Raw genomic sequence first — 11,848 nt, forward strand, 5'->3', positions numbered from 1 at the left:
AACAAATCCCAAATAAAATGAGCATTTCCACATTTGTAACAGGAAAGAGTTGTATGTGAAACTGCAAATCTCTATTATGTAGAACTTGATTTGTTTTGCAATATATGATAGCTGGGTGTGGTGGGCATGTCTGTAACCTTTGTGACTACAAAGGCTGAACCCTGTAGCTCTGATCTCCAGTGTGCTAAGCAGATGGGGTGTTCAAACTAAGTCTGGCACCAATATAGTGAGCCCCGAGTGAAGAGTACCATGTTGCCAAAAGAGGAGCAAAATGGCCCCAGAAACAAATGGCAATGGTCAAGGTTCCTGTGCCAGTCACCAGTGGGATTGATCTCTGAGTTTTACCTGTGCTTTTATCTTTAATTTCTTTCTCTTGCTTTATTGTTATCTCTAGGTTTGTTCTGGATGAGATACTATTTTTTTAAAAGACAGTTGCAAGATAAATCAGGTTTTTAGTTATTCCAAGTTTTATAACAGAGGCCAAGTTACTGGGTGCTAAGGAGATCATTTGTTTAATGAATGAACATTTATTGAGCACCTCCTACGGGCAGATGCAAAGAACCAGCATTTAGTGCAATGCCTGACAAGTAGTAGGAGCTTAATAAATGTTTATTGATTGATTGATTATTGAATGAAAATAAGTAAGATGTGGTCTGGGTCTATAAAATGATTATAAATTGTATTGTAAATAGCTGTTTGTATTGCAAACTCTACTTTCATAAGTAGAAGCTAGGTGTCCTTGGGAAAGGAAGACACAATAGGTACATACAAGATACATACAGAATAGATGAAAAGTAACCTTAGAAAGGGAAGAGGGGAAGGGAGAGACTAGTCTCTTGCAAAAGGTGTCATTTGAGCTGGGTCTTGGAGAAAGAAAATCCAAGAAAAACCAATCAAATCTCTCTTCCACCTCAAAGATCTTCAAATACTGGAAGACAATTATTCCATCTCTACCCCCTATTCTTTCCTCCAGTTTTCAGTTATTTCAGCTCCTCTTCACATGGCATAATTCTGTGATTCCAAATCTAGTTCTCTTTCCACTAGACTCCTGAGGTTCAGACTGCTGACAGAGATGCACTGATGTGACTGTAAATTCTTTCTGTGTCTGAGGATGGAGAGAAAGGAAGTCTAGGATCAGAAGGAGCCAGCAAGAAGGGCTCTGCAGAGTTTGTACCCTGTTTAGAGCTATGATGGAGTAAGCACAGTAATGAAAGTTCAAGGTAGGAGGAGAGAGGTTGGTTGTACCTAATAGTTAACAGTTTTTAGGTCCCACAAGGTTTTGGTTGTGAAAAGTCCTTTAAATCTTGACCAAATGTAGCCAACTGTGGCCTACAAAAAGAGGTTGTGCCAGGGCACATATTACCAAAATAATTTGCCAAGACAGTTCTGAGCCAAGCCCTTAGATCCTCAGCTTTCAGACTTTGACCAAAACGCTGGCTCCCTCACTCTTGCTTTGACCCTTCTGGTAATATGAATGTCTTGGTTTAATTAGGGGTGATCAAATGACTCCATCTGGACTGAGAGGACCCATGTTTGAATTGTGGCTCCTCCTTTTACTACCTGTATGACCTTGGGTCAGTGACTCAATACTTCCCTATCATAAATATTTCTTGAATTAAATCTGCAAAATAAGAAATTTGGACTAGATAACTCTAAAATCCCTTCTACCTGCTCTTTTCCTGTGATCTTATGTCCCTTCCCTTCCCTTCCCTTCCCCTGTCCTGTCCTGTCCTCTACTCTCCCCAAACCCTAAACCTACTGCACTCTGAAACTGGGACCCAATAGGACCCTGCCAAGGGCTCCTGGACCCTCCTAGCTTTAATGGGCGTTGCCTCACCTTAAATGAGTGCCTACAAACACCTTGGCCTAAAAGGCCCAACATCTCCCAGTGCATCCTGGGCCATTTTCAGTCATCCTGAGGAATATCTGGTCACTGGATTCAGATGACTCTGGAGAAGAGAGGCTAGTGACCTGCACAGCCCTCCCTCACTCAAAACAAAGTCAAGTGCAAGTCATGTCATCATTTCTCTGATGCCATGGTCTTCTTTGGTAACAAAGGACGAACATGATCACAATGTCAATGGTGTTTCCTGACTAACCTATTTAATATCCTTTTCCCTTTCCCTGATCACAAGTTATCTTTGGATGTTGAAACATCAGGTGGTCAAGAACATTTGTCCATTCTGGCTGATGATTTGTGGGTATACATGGTGGAAAGAGAATAGTAACATAAACTCTGAGCCCTTAGGTTTGAGGTCTAGCTCTCCCACTTACTACCTGTGAACCTAAAACAAGTTTAACCTCTCTTGGCCTCAGTTTCCTCATTTGTAAAATGAGGTTGGATTAGGATCATAGATTTAGCGATGGACAGGACCCCAGAGGTTATCTAGTTCAACCCTCTCTATTTAAAAAAAATTTTCTCCTTTGAGCCAGCAACACCACTTCTAGGGCTGTATCCCAAAGAGGTCATAAAAATGGGAAAAGGTCCCACATGTACAAAAATATTTATAGAAGCTCTTTTTGTGGTGTCCCAGAACTGGAAATCAAGGGATGCCAGTCAATTGGGGAATGGTTGAACAAGTTGTGGTATATGAATGCAATGGAATACTATTGTGCTATAAGAAATGACAAACAGGCTGACTTCAGATAAACCTGGAAGGACTTATATGAACTGATGCTGAGTGAAATGAGCAGAGTCAGGAGAACATTATACACAGTAACAGTCACAGTGTGAGAGGACTGATTTTGATAGACTTAACCCTTCTCAGCAATGCAAGGACCTAAAACATTTCCAAAGGACTTCTGATGCAAAATGCCACCCACATCCAGAGAAAGAACTATGGAATAGGAATGCAGAATGAAGGGACTATTTTCTCCTCTGTTATGTTTTGTTTTATTTTTCTCATGGTTTCTCCAATTCATTTTAATTCTTCTGTGCAACATGACTAATGAGAAGGTGTGATTAATAGAAATGTATGTGTAGAACCTATATAAGATTACATGTCATCTTGGGGAGGGAGGGGGAAAGAAGGGGGAGAAAATTTGGAATTTAAGGAAGTGATTGTTGAAAACTGAAAACAGGTAGAAAGACACACATACACTAGCTCTTCCCTCACAGCCCATAAAATACCTGTAAAGAAAGACTCAACAAATACTAGAGTGGCAGAAGCGACAGAACAATGGAATGGAGGAGATTTTGAGCCTAGGGTGACCTGAAAGGCCTATGGGAAAGGTCTGTCATACCAGACGTGGAGCAGAGCTCAGCCCAGCCTTGGCACAGTGCCAGGAGGAGGAGCCAAGTGGCTTCTGGGGTGGAATCCCCAGCGGCAGTAGCAGTAGTTTGCAGATCCTTCAACCCACAGGTGCTAAAGGTCAGTGAGAGGGTTTTTTCAGCTGCCCAAGAAGGAAGCAGGGTCTTCCCATAGCTCTGGCCTCAGGCAGCCCCACAGCAGAGGCTGCATCAGGTGGCAGCAGCTCCCACAGTAGTCCCCACAGCAGCCTGCATCCATTGTTGGTTAGTAAAACTTCTGGGGGCACTGAGCAGCTTATCCTTACCTCAGTCCTGTGTGGAGGCCCTGTCCCCACTTAATTCTCCTGGAGGAATGAGCAGCTGATCTTTATCTCATACTGAATGGAGGCCCTGCCCCCAGTGAAAGCCCCTGGGGGAATTGAGCAGCTTATCTGAATTGCAGCCCCCAGTGCTGGTTTGGTGGAAGTGGAGGCCAGGTGGTTGTGGAGAGGAAACTACTACTCACAGATTCTGGGCACAAAAGTTTCTTGTTGCTCCCAGACAAGTGTACATGCTTGATTGTGCCACCTTGGAGGAACTGAGATCTTATAGATCCCCAGAGTATACCCTACTCTTGACAAAGGACCCAAAACTCAAGTAACTGGTTGGAAAAATGCCCAAAAAAGGGGAAAAAAATAAGACTATAGAAGGTTACTTTCTTGGTGAACAGATATCTTCTCCCATCCTTTCAGATGAGGAAGAACAATGCTTACCATCAGGGAAAGACATAAAAGTCAAGGCTTCTGTATCCCAAACATCCAAAATAAATATTGAATGGTCTCAGACCATGGAAGAGCTCAAAAAGGATTTTGAAAATCAAGTAAGAGAGGTGGAGGAAAAATTGGGAAGAGAAATGAGAGAGATGCAAGAAAATCATGAAAAGCAGGTCAACAACTTGCTAAAGGAGACCCCAAAAAGTGCTGAAGAAAATAACACCTTTAAAAATAGGCCAACTCAATTGGCAAAAGAGGTTCCAAAAGCCAATAAGGAGAAAAATGCTTTAAAAAACAGAATTAGCCAAATGGAAAAGGAGGTTCAAAAGCTCACTGAAGAAGACAGTTCTTCAAAAGTTAGAATGGAACAGATGGAGGCTAATGACTTTATGAGAAACCAAGAAATCACAAAACAAAATCAAAACAATGAAAAAATGGAAGATAATGTGAAATACTTCATTGGAAAAACAACTGACCTGGAAAATAGATCCAGGAGAGACAATTTAAAAATTATGGGACTACCTGAAAGCCATGACCAAAAAAAGAGCCTAGACATCATCTTTCATGAAATTATCAAGGAAAACTGCCCTGATATTCTAGAACCAGAGGGCAAAATAAATATTGAAGGAATCCACTGATCACCTCCTGAAAGAGATCCAAAAAGAGAAACTCCTAGGAACATTGTAGCCAAATTCCAGAGTTACCAGGTCAAGGAGAAAATATTGCAAGCAGCTAGAAAGAAACAATTTGAGTATTGTGGAAACACAATCAGGATAACATAAGATCTAGCAGCTTCTACATTAAGGGATTGAAGGGCATGGAATATGATATTCCAGAAGTCAAAAGAACTAGGACTAAAACCAAGAATCACCTACCCAGAAAAACTGAGTAAAATATTTCAGGGGAAAAAAATGATCTTTCAATGACATAGAAGACTTTCAAGCATTCTTGATGAAAAGACCAGAGCTGAAAAGAAAATTTGACTTTCAAACACAAGAATGAAAAGAAGCATGAAAAGGTAAACAGCAAAGAGAAGTCATTAAGGGACTTACTAAAGTTGAACTGTTTACATTCCTACATGGAAAGACAATATTTGTAACTCTTGAAACTTTTTTCAGTATCTGAGTAGTTGGTGGGATCACACACACACACACACACACACACACACACACGCACACACGCACGCACATACACACACATACACAGACAGAGAGAGAGACAGAAAGCACAGGGTGAATTGAATAGGAAGGGACCATATCTAAAAAAAGTGAAATTAAGGGGTGAGAGAGGAATATGTTGGGAGGAGAAAGGGAGAAATGGAATTGGGCAAACTATCTCTCATAAAAGAGGCAAGAAAAAGACTTTTCAATAGAGAGAAAAAGCAGGTAGGTGAGAGAGAAAATGTGCAGCTTACTCTCATCACATTTGACTCGAGGAAGGAATAAAATGCACACTCATTTTGGTATGAAAACCTATCTTACAATACAGGAAAGTTGGGGAGAAGGGGATAAGCAAGGTGGGGGGATGATGGAAGGGAGGGCAATGGGAGGAGGGAGCAATTAGAAGTCAACACTCTTGGGCACAGACAAGGTGAAAAGAGAGAATAGAAGAAATGGGGGGCAGGATAGGATGGAGGGAAATATAGTTAGTCTTACATAACACGACTATTATGGAAGTCATTTGCAAAACTACACATATATAGCCTATATCGAATTGTTTACCATCCCATTGGGGAATGGGTGGGGAGGGAGGAAGGAGGAGAAGTTGAAATTCAAAGTTTTAGGAACAACTGTTGAGTATTATTCTTGTGTGCAACTGGGAAACAAGAAATACAGGTAATGGGATATAGAAATTTATCTTGCCCTACAGGACAAAAGAGAAGTTGGGGATAAGGGAAGGGAGGGTTGTTAGAAGGGAGGACAGATTGGTGATAGAGGTAATTAGAATGCTTGGCACTTTGGGGTGGGGGGAGGGGAGAGATAGGAGAAAATTTGGAACTCAAATTTTGTGGAAATGAATGTTGAAAACTTAAAATAAATTTAAAAAAAGAAAACTGGAAACAAATAAATTCATACATTTGGGGGAAAAAATTTTCCCCATATTTTAATACATTATAGAAACCATATTTACTAATGGAATAAATAAGTGGAAAGAAAATCATACCGCTATATAGACACACTCAAAAAAATCAGAAGATGAAAAAAATTGACCCAAACCAATAAGGTACTGAAAATAATTATTTACACATTCCAATAAGTCCTTAGAAATAATAAACATTGCACTGTTTTATAAAAAGGAGGTCACCACCCAGAAAAGATAGCCCCCTCTGCCTTGTAGGCAGGCCACTAGAGTTTGGTTTCATGAAGTGCCTGCACTATTCAGAATGTTTCTCTGTGGTGATCTCAGCATATATACACATACACACCCCATACCAAGAATAATTTCAAGCTTGGGAATAGAGAAGAAAACAGTCCGGCCAAGTGTTTTGTCTTCGTGGAAGACCTTTGGGTCTGCTTCCCTGCTCTCTACTTACTCACAGGTTCCTTACTGCTTGGTGGCAGTTTAAGGCTCTCTTTTTACTGATGAGGAAACTGAGGTTCCAAGTCATACAGCAAATAAACAGCCTACTTGGGATTTGAACCTCTATCCGTTGGCTCTAAATCAATTGTGGTTTAGGTTTAGGTTTTTTTTCCCCACTATACCACATTCCAGCTAAGAAATGAGGTCCCTCCCCATTCTAACATTCTTTGATGCTACTCTAACTGAAAACTTGAGACTTCAAAATGCCTTCTACATGGTTTTCTTCATAAGTGCTTATGCATCCCTAGTCCAGCCCACCGTCTTTTTTTTAAGAGAGAGAATAGGAAAGGGGAGAATTGAGCTATATGAGTCTTTGCTGGCTTTGTAGACCATCTTCCTGTCAGTGCTGAGGCTATATGTAGTGAATGGTCACAAATTTTAGGGAAAGGTGACCAGACTAAGACAGAGGATAGGTACCCCAGGGACCTGAACCAGCAGCAAGGCCCGGAGACTCTAAGTTAATTTCGAATCCAAAGTCTTGGATTCAAATGGGCAATGTGAAGTTGGGGCACATCCAGGTGCTGTCAGAAATAGCAAGTCCAAAGATCACAAGACAGAAAAGTAGCCAAGGTCAGGACATATGCAGACAGTGAGGGTTAAGGTCAGTCAGGCTCACAGACAATTATTAAGGAGCCATGAAACCTGAAAGTAAGAGTATAGGAAGTCATCAGAAATACCAGGTAACAGTTAAGAACCAGGATGTCTGCAGGCATGTTTGAGGGGAAAAGCAAACCTGACCAAACAGCAGTTAGGAAGAGCAAGGACCATTTCAGACCCAGAACTCTCACCTGCTTCCAGCTGCCCTAGGAAACCATCTCCACACAGGGGCCTGGGCCCTGGGAGATGTGTCTAGAAGCAAAAGCACTGAGGCAGATTCTAGTATTTTTTCCTTCTTCTCACTCCATCTCTCATTGTTAAGGGCAATTCACACTGGGAATTGGGAATGAATGGGAAGACCTGAGTTCAAGGCTAGTTTTAGATACTTTTACCAGCTGTGTGACCCTGGACAAGTCACTTAACCTCTATTTGCCTCAGTTTCCTCATCTGTAAAATGGAGGTAATAATACCACCAACTTCATTATGAGACAACAATTGTAAAGTCCTTAGCACAGTGTCTGTCACATAGGAGGTACTATGTAAATGTAAAATGTAAATGTTAACTATTATTAATATTGTTTCTCTACTGAATCATTTCAGTGACTTTTTACAAATTCAGTCCCAAGCCTCAGGTAGAATGACTCATTTTTTAAACTTAACAATGATCAGTACAAACATTTCATTATACAAAAGCAAAGAAAGAGGATTCTATGTGAAATTGTAAACTTCTTTTACTCAAGTGGGAGCTTCAAGAACTGAATATAGACAGTTTCATTGGTGTAAAGAACTTCTAGGGAGGAAACTCCCTTTATCAAATGCAGATCAGTGATTGCCCTGAAATTTCTAAACCTCTAGAGTTGTTTGGGGCACTGAGATGTTAAGTCTCCTGCCCAGGATCCTACAGCCAGGATGTGGCCAAGATAGAATGTAAACCCAGTAGTAATTAAATCAAAGGTCTAGTCCCCATGTCTACATAAAAACTGCACTAAGACTTTTGGGATACCCTGCATGTGTATGTACATAAGTATGTGTGTGTATGTACATAAGTATTTACATGTATGTGTATATATACATATATACACATTAAATTTAACAAGATTGTAATAAAACTGTTCCATTTGCGTCACTTTCCACACTTTTTATTATTTGTAAATTATTTGAACAAAACTATTTTTAAACAGCAGTTTCCTCATCATGGCTTTTCCAATGTTATATTTTATACCAAGATGACATCCTTTCTGAAGGTTGTTTGTTTTTTTGGAAGCAACTGGGGTTAAAAGACTTACCCAGGGTCACACAGCTATTAAGTGTCAAGGTTGGATTTGAACTCACATCCCCTGATTCCAGGGCTGGTATTCTATCCATTGTGCCACTCATCTGCCCCACTTGTTAAACATTTTACAAAGTTCATCTCTTACTTCTAAGTCAGTTACAATTTCCAGTGTCAATCATCTCCTCAAACACAGTGAACTCTAAATCAGAGGAACAGAGATGATGAGACTGTGGAAAATTTGAATTTTATAACACCTTTGTGGGGCAGCTAGGTGGCATAGTGGATAGAGTGCCAGGCCTGGAGTCAGGAAGACTTATCTTGCTGAGTTCAAATCTAGCCTCAGATACATACTAGCTGTGTGACCCTGGGCAATTCATTTAACCCTGTTTGCTTTAGTTTCCTCATCTGGAAAATGAACTGGAGAAGGAATGGCAAACCACTCCAGTGTCTTTGCCAAGAAAACCCCAAATGGGGTCAGAGAGTTGGACATGACTGAAAATAACTGAACAACAACGTCTTTGAAGAAATTATGTTTAAGCAACTTCTTAAAAACTTAACAATAACTAGGAATTTACAAAGTGCTGCAGGGTGGAAATCTGAGCATGTAAGAACCATTTAATAATTAGCATATTATTATAATTATCATCTTGATTGCAAACAACTACTGCTACTTTTGAAAAGTTTTGCTTTAAATAGGTAAAGCTTCCAAGATCTCATCCCTTTGACTCTTAATTTCATAAATTGCGAATGCTCTGGCATCCCTCAAAAATAGTGTGGGTTTGGTTCTAGATCTCCATAATAAAGTGATTATTGTAATAAAGAATCACACAAATTTTTTGGTGGAGCATATAAAAGTTATGCTTATACTATACTCTTATATAGGCTACCATAGGCTCTTAAGTGTGCAATAATATATGTCTAAAAAATGTGCATACCTTAATTAAATAATACTTTATTGCTTCAAAAATGCTGATCATTATCTGAGCCTTCAGTCAGTCAATCTTTTTGGAAAATCTTGCCTCAGTGTTGATGGCTGCTGATTGATCAGGGTGGTGCTTGCTGAAGGTGGGGGTGGCTGTGGCAATTTCTTAAAATAAGGTAATGGTGAAATTTGCCATATGGACTAGAATACTTTCACCTGAACACTTAGAAACCACTGTAGAGTTATTAATTGGCCTAATTTCAATATTGTTCTGTCTCAGGAGACAGGGAGGCTGGGAGAGAATAGCCAGTTGATAGAGCAGTCAGAACACACAAGACTTTTTTTGATTAGGTTTGTTGTCTTTTATGGGTGTGATTTGTGAAACCCCAAAACGATTACAATAGTAACATCGAAGATCACTGATCACAGGTCACAACAGATATAATAAAAATGCAAGTTTGAAATATTGTGAAAATTATTTCAAAAAATGACACACAGACATGATGTGAGCACATGCTGTTGGGAAAAAGGCACCAAAATATTTGCTCGAGGCAGGTTGGCCACAAACCTTCAATTTGTAAAAAAAAAAAAAAAAAAAGAAAAGAAAAGAAAAGAAAAGGAAGGGAAGGGAAGGGAAGGGAAGGGAAGGGAAGGGAAAGAAATCTCCACAAAGTATTATAAAAACAAGGTATGCCTGCAGTGCAAAAGTTATCTTTATAGGCCAGCACTCAAGTTACTAACCAAGAATTCCAAATAGATGGATTCCAAATTGAGGAGGTAGATAGAGGAAGAAGAGGAGGAGAAAATTAAGAAACTCCACTCACTTCTTTTACTGAAAGAATAAATTTCCTTTTCTTTTGTGTGTGTGTGTGCGTGTATGTGTGTGTGTGTTTCCAAGCAGATTTCTGCTGTGCCAAATGCTAAAAAGTTTGAGCTTAAATAACTGACTAAGCAAAGGCATAGTGCCAACAGCCCCCACTCTATTGTACTTTGAGGTTTTACCCTTGTGAGGTAGGCCACGCTAGCATTACTGGCCCCATTTTACTGGTGAGGCAACCAAGGCTCAGAGAGGTCAGGCATGGTCACGTAGCGTTGGGGCCAAGACTCAAACCTAGGTTTGCTGGCGAAGGTCTTATTCTCGTTCAGCTGAGTACAAGGCTGGCCAGGGCCATTCAGCGTGTGACACTAAACAGTTCTGCTGGTAGTGTAATCCGGCCATTGGCTGTTGGTCAGGGGTCCCTGCTCTTCCCTGATGTCTTCAATAAGAGACACTTTGCCTAGCTTTTAAAATCAAGCTCCATTCAAGTTGTTTCCTTGTTGTTACTTTCCAGCTTTCACTCAAGCACCTCTAATTAAGAGCAGATGGAGACAATGGTCCTTTTGACTAAAGGAAAATCTAATGCTTTGCCTTTGAAAGATTACCCACTGTGAGAAGCCTTGTGGTGTAATGAATGCTAAGAGTGTTAGAAATTACTGGAAATCAGGAGGCCCCATCCTCCTGCTGATTCTGTTGCTGCCTAACTGTGTGGCCTTTAGCAAGTCATGTAATTTTTCTATGCCTCAGTTTCTTTATTTCTAAAATAAAGACCCTTCCAGCTCTAAAATTCGATGGATGATTCAACTAGAGTACCCAGGCATTACTTTCCTGAGAGAAAAGATCTTTCTCTGCAATAGTTTCCACTTGAAGATGAATTCAGTTATACCATCTTTTATTGTAGTTACAGCTGTCATTGTGCATCTGAGTCTCCATGACCCCATTTGGGGTTTTCTTGACAAAGATACTGGAGAGGTTTGTCATTTCCTTCTCCAATTCATTTTACAGATGAGGAAACTGACATGGTCCAAGAGGTGGTTGGAAACAATCCATCCATCAACAAACATTTACTAAGTACCTGCTGTGTGCCAGACACTGTGCTAAGGGCCGTAGTACTAAAGAAAGAGGTCAGGCCTGGAGATATAGATTTGAGAATCATCAGCAAGGAAACAACTGTTGAAATCATGTGAAATCATCAAATCATTACAATCAATGAAATCGATCATTGAAATAATCAAACTTACAGAAGCAGAAAATAGAGAAGAAGAGGGAGTTAATATTTATGAGGCAGGAGGATTTTTGTGGATATTTAAAAGGCAGAAGTAGAAATAACCCCCTTCTCCTTATTCCCCTATATCAAATCAACCAAAATATTATTTTGCTTCTTTGTAATGTCTTAACTAGGTGATGCAGTGAATGGTGTACTGAGCCTAGAGCCAGGAAGATTCATCTTTCTGAGTTCAAATCTGGCCTCAGAGACTTACTGTGACCCTGGGAAAGTCACTTAATCCTGTTTGCCTCTGTTTCTTCATCTATAAAATGAGCTGGAGAAGAAAATGGCAAACCACTCCAGTGTCTTTGGCAAGAAATCCCCAAATAGGGTCATGAAGCATCAGACACAACTGAACTGAAATAATCAAACAACAATGTCTCTCATAAT

The sequence above is a fragment of the Notamacropus eugenii genome, chromosome 1 (assembly GCF_028372415.1).
Source record: "Notamacropus eugenii isolate mMacEug1 chromosome 1, mMacEug1.pri_v2, whole genome shotgun sequence".
In the NCBI taxonomy this organism is placed as follows: domain Eukaryota; kingdom Metazoa; phylum Chordata; class Mammalia; order Diprotodontia; family Macropodidae; genus Notamacropus; species Notamacropus eugenii.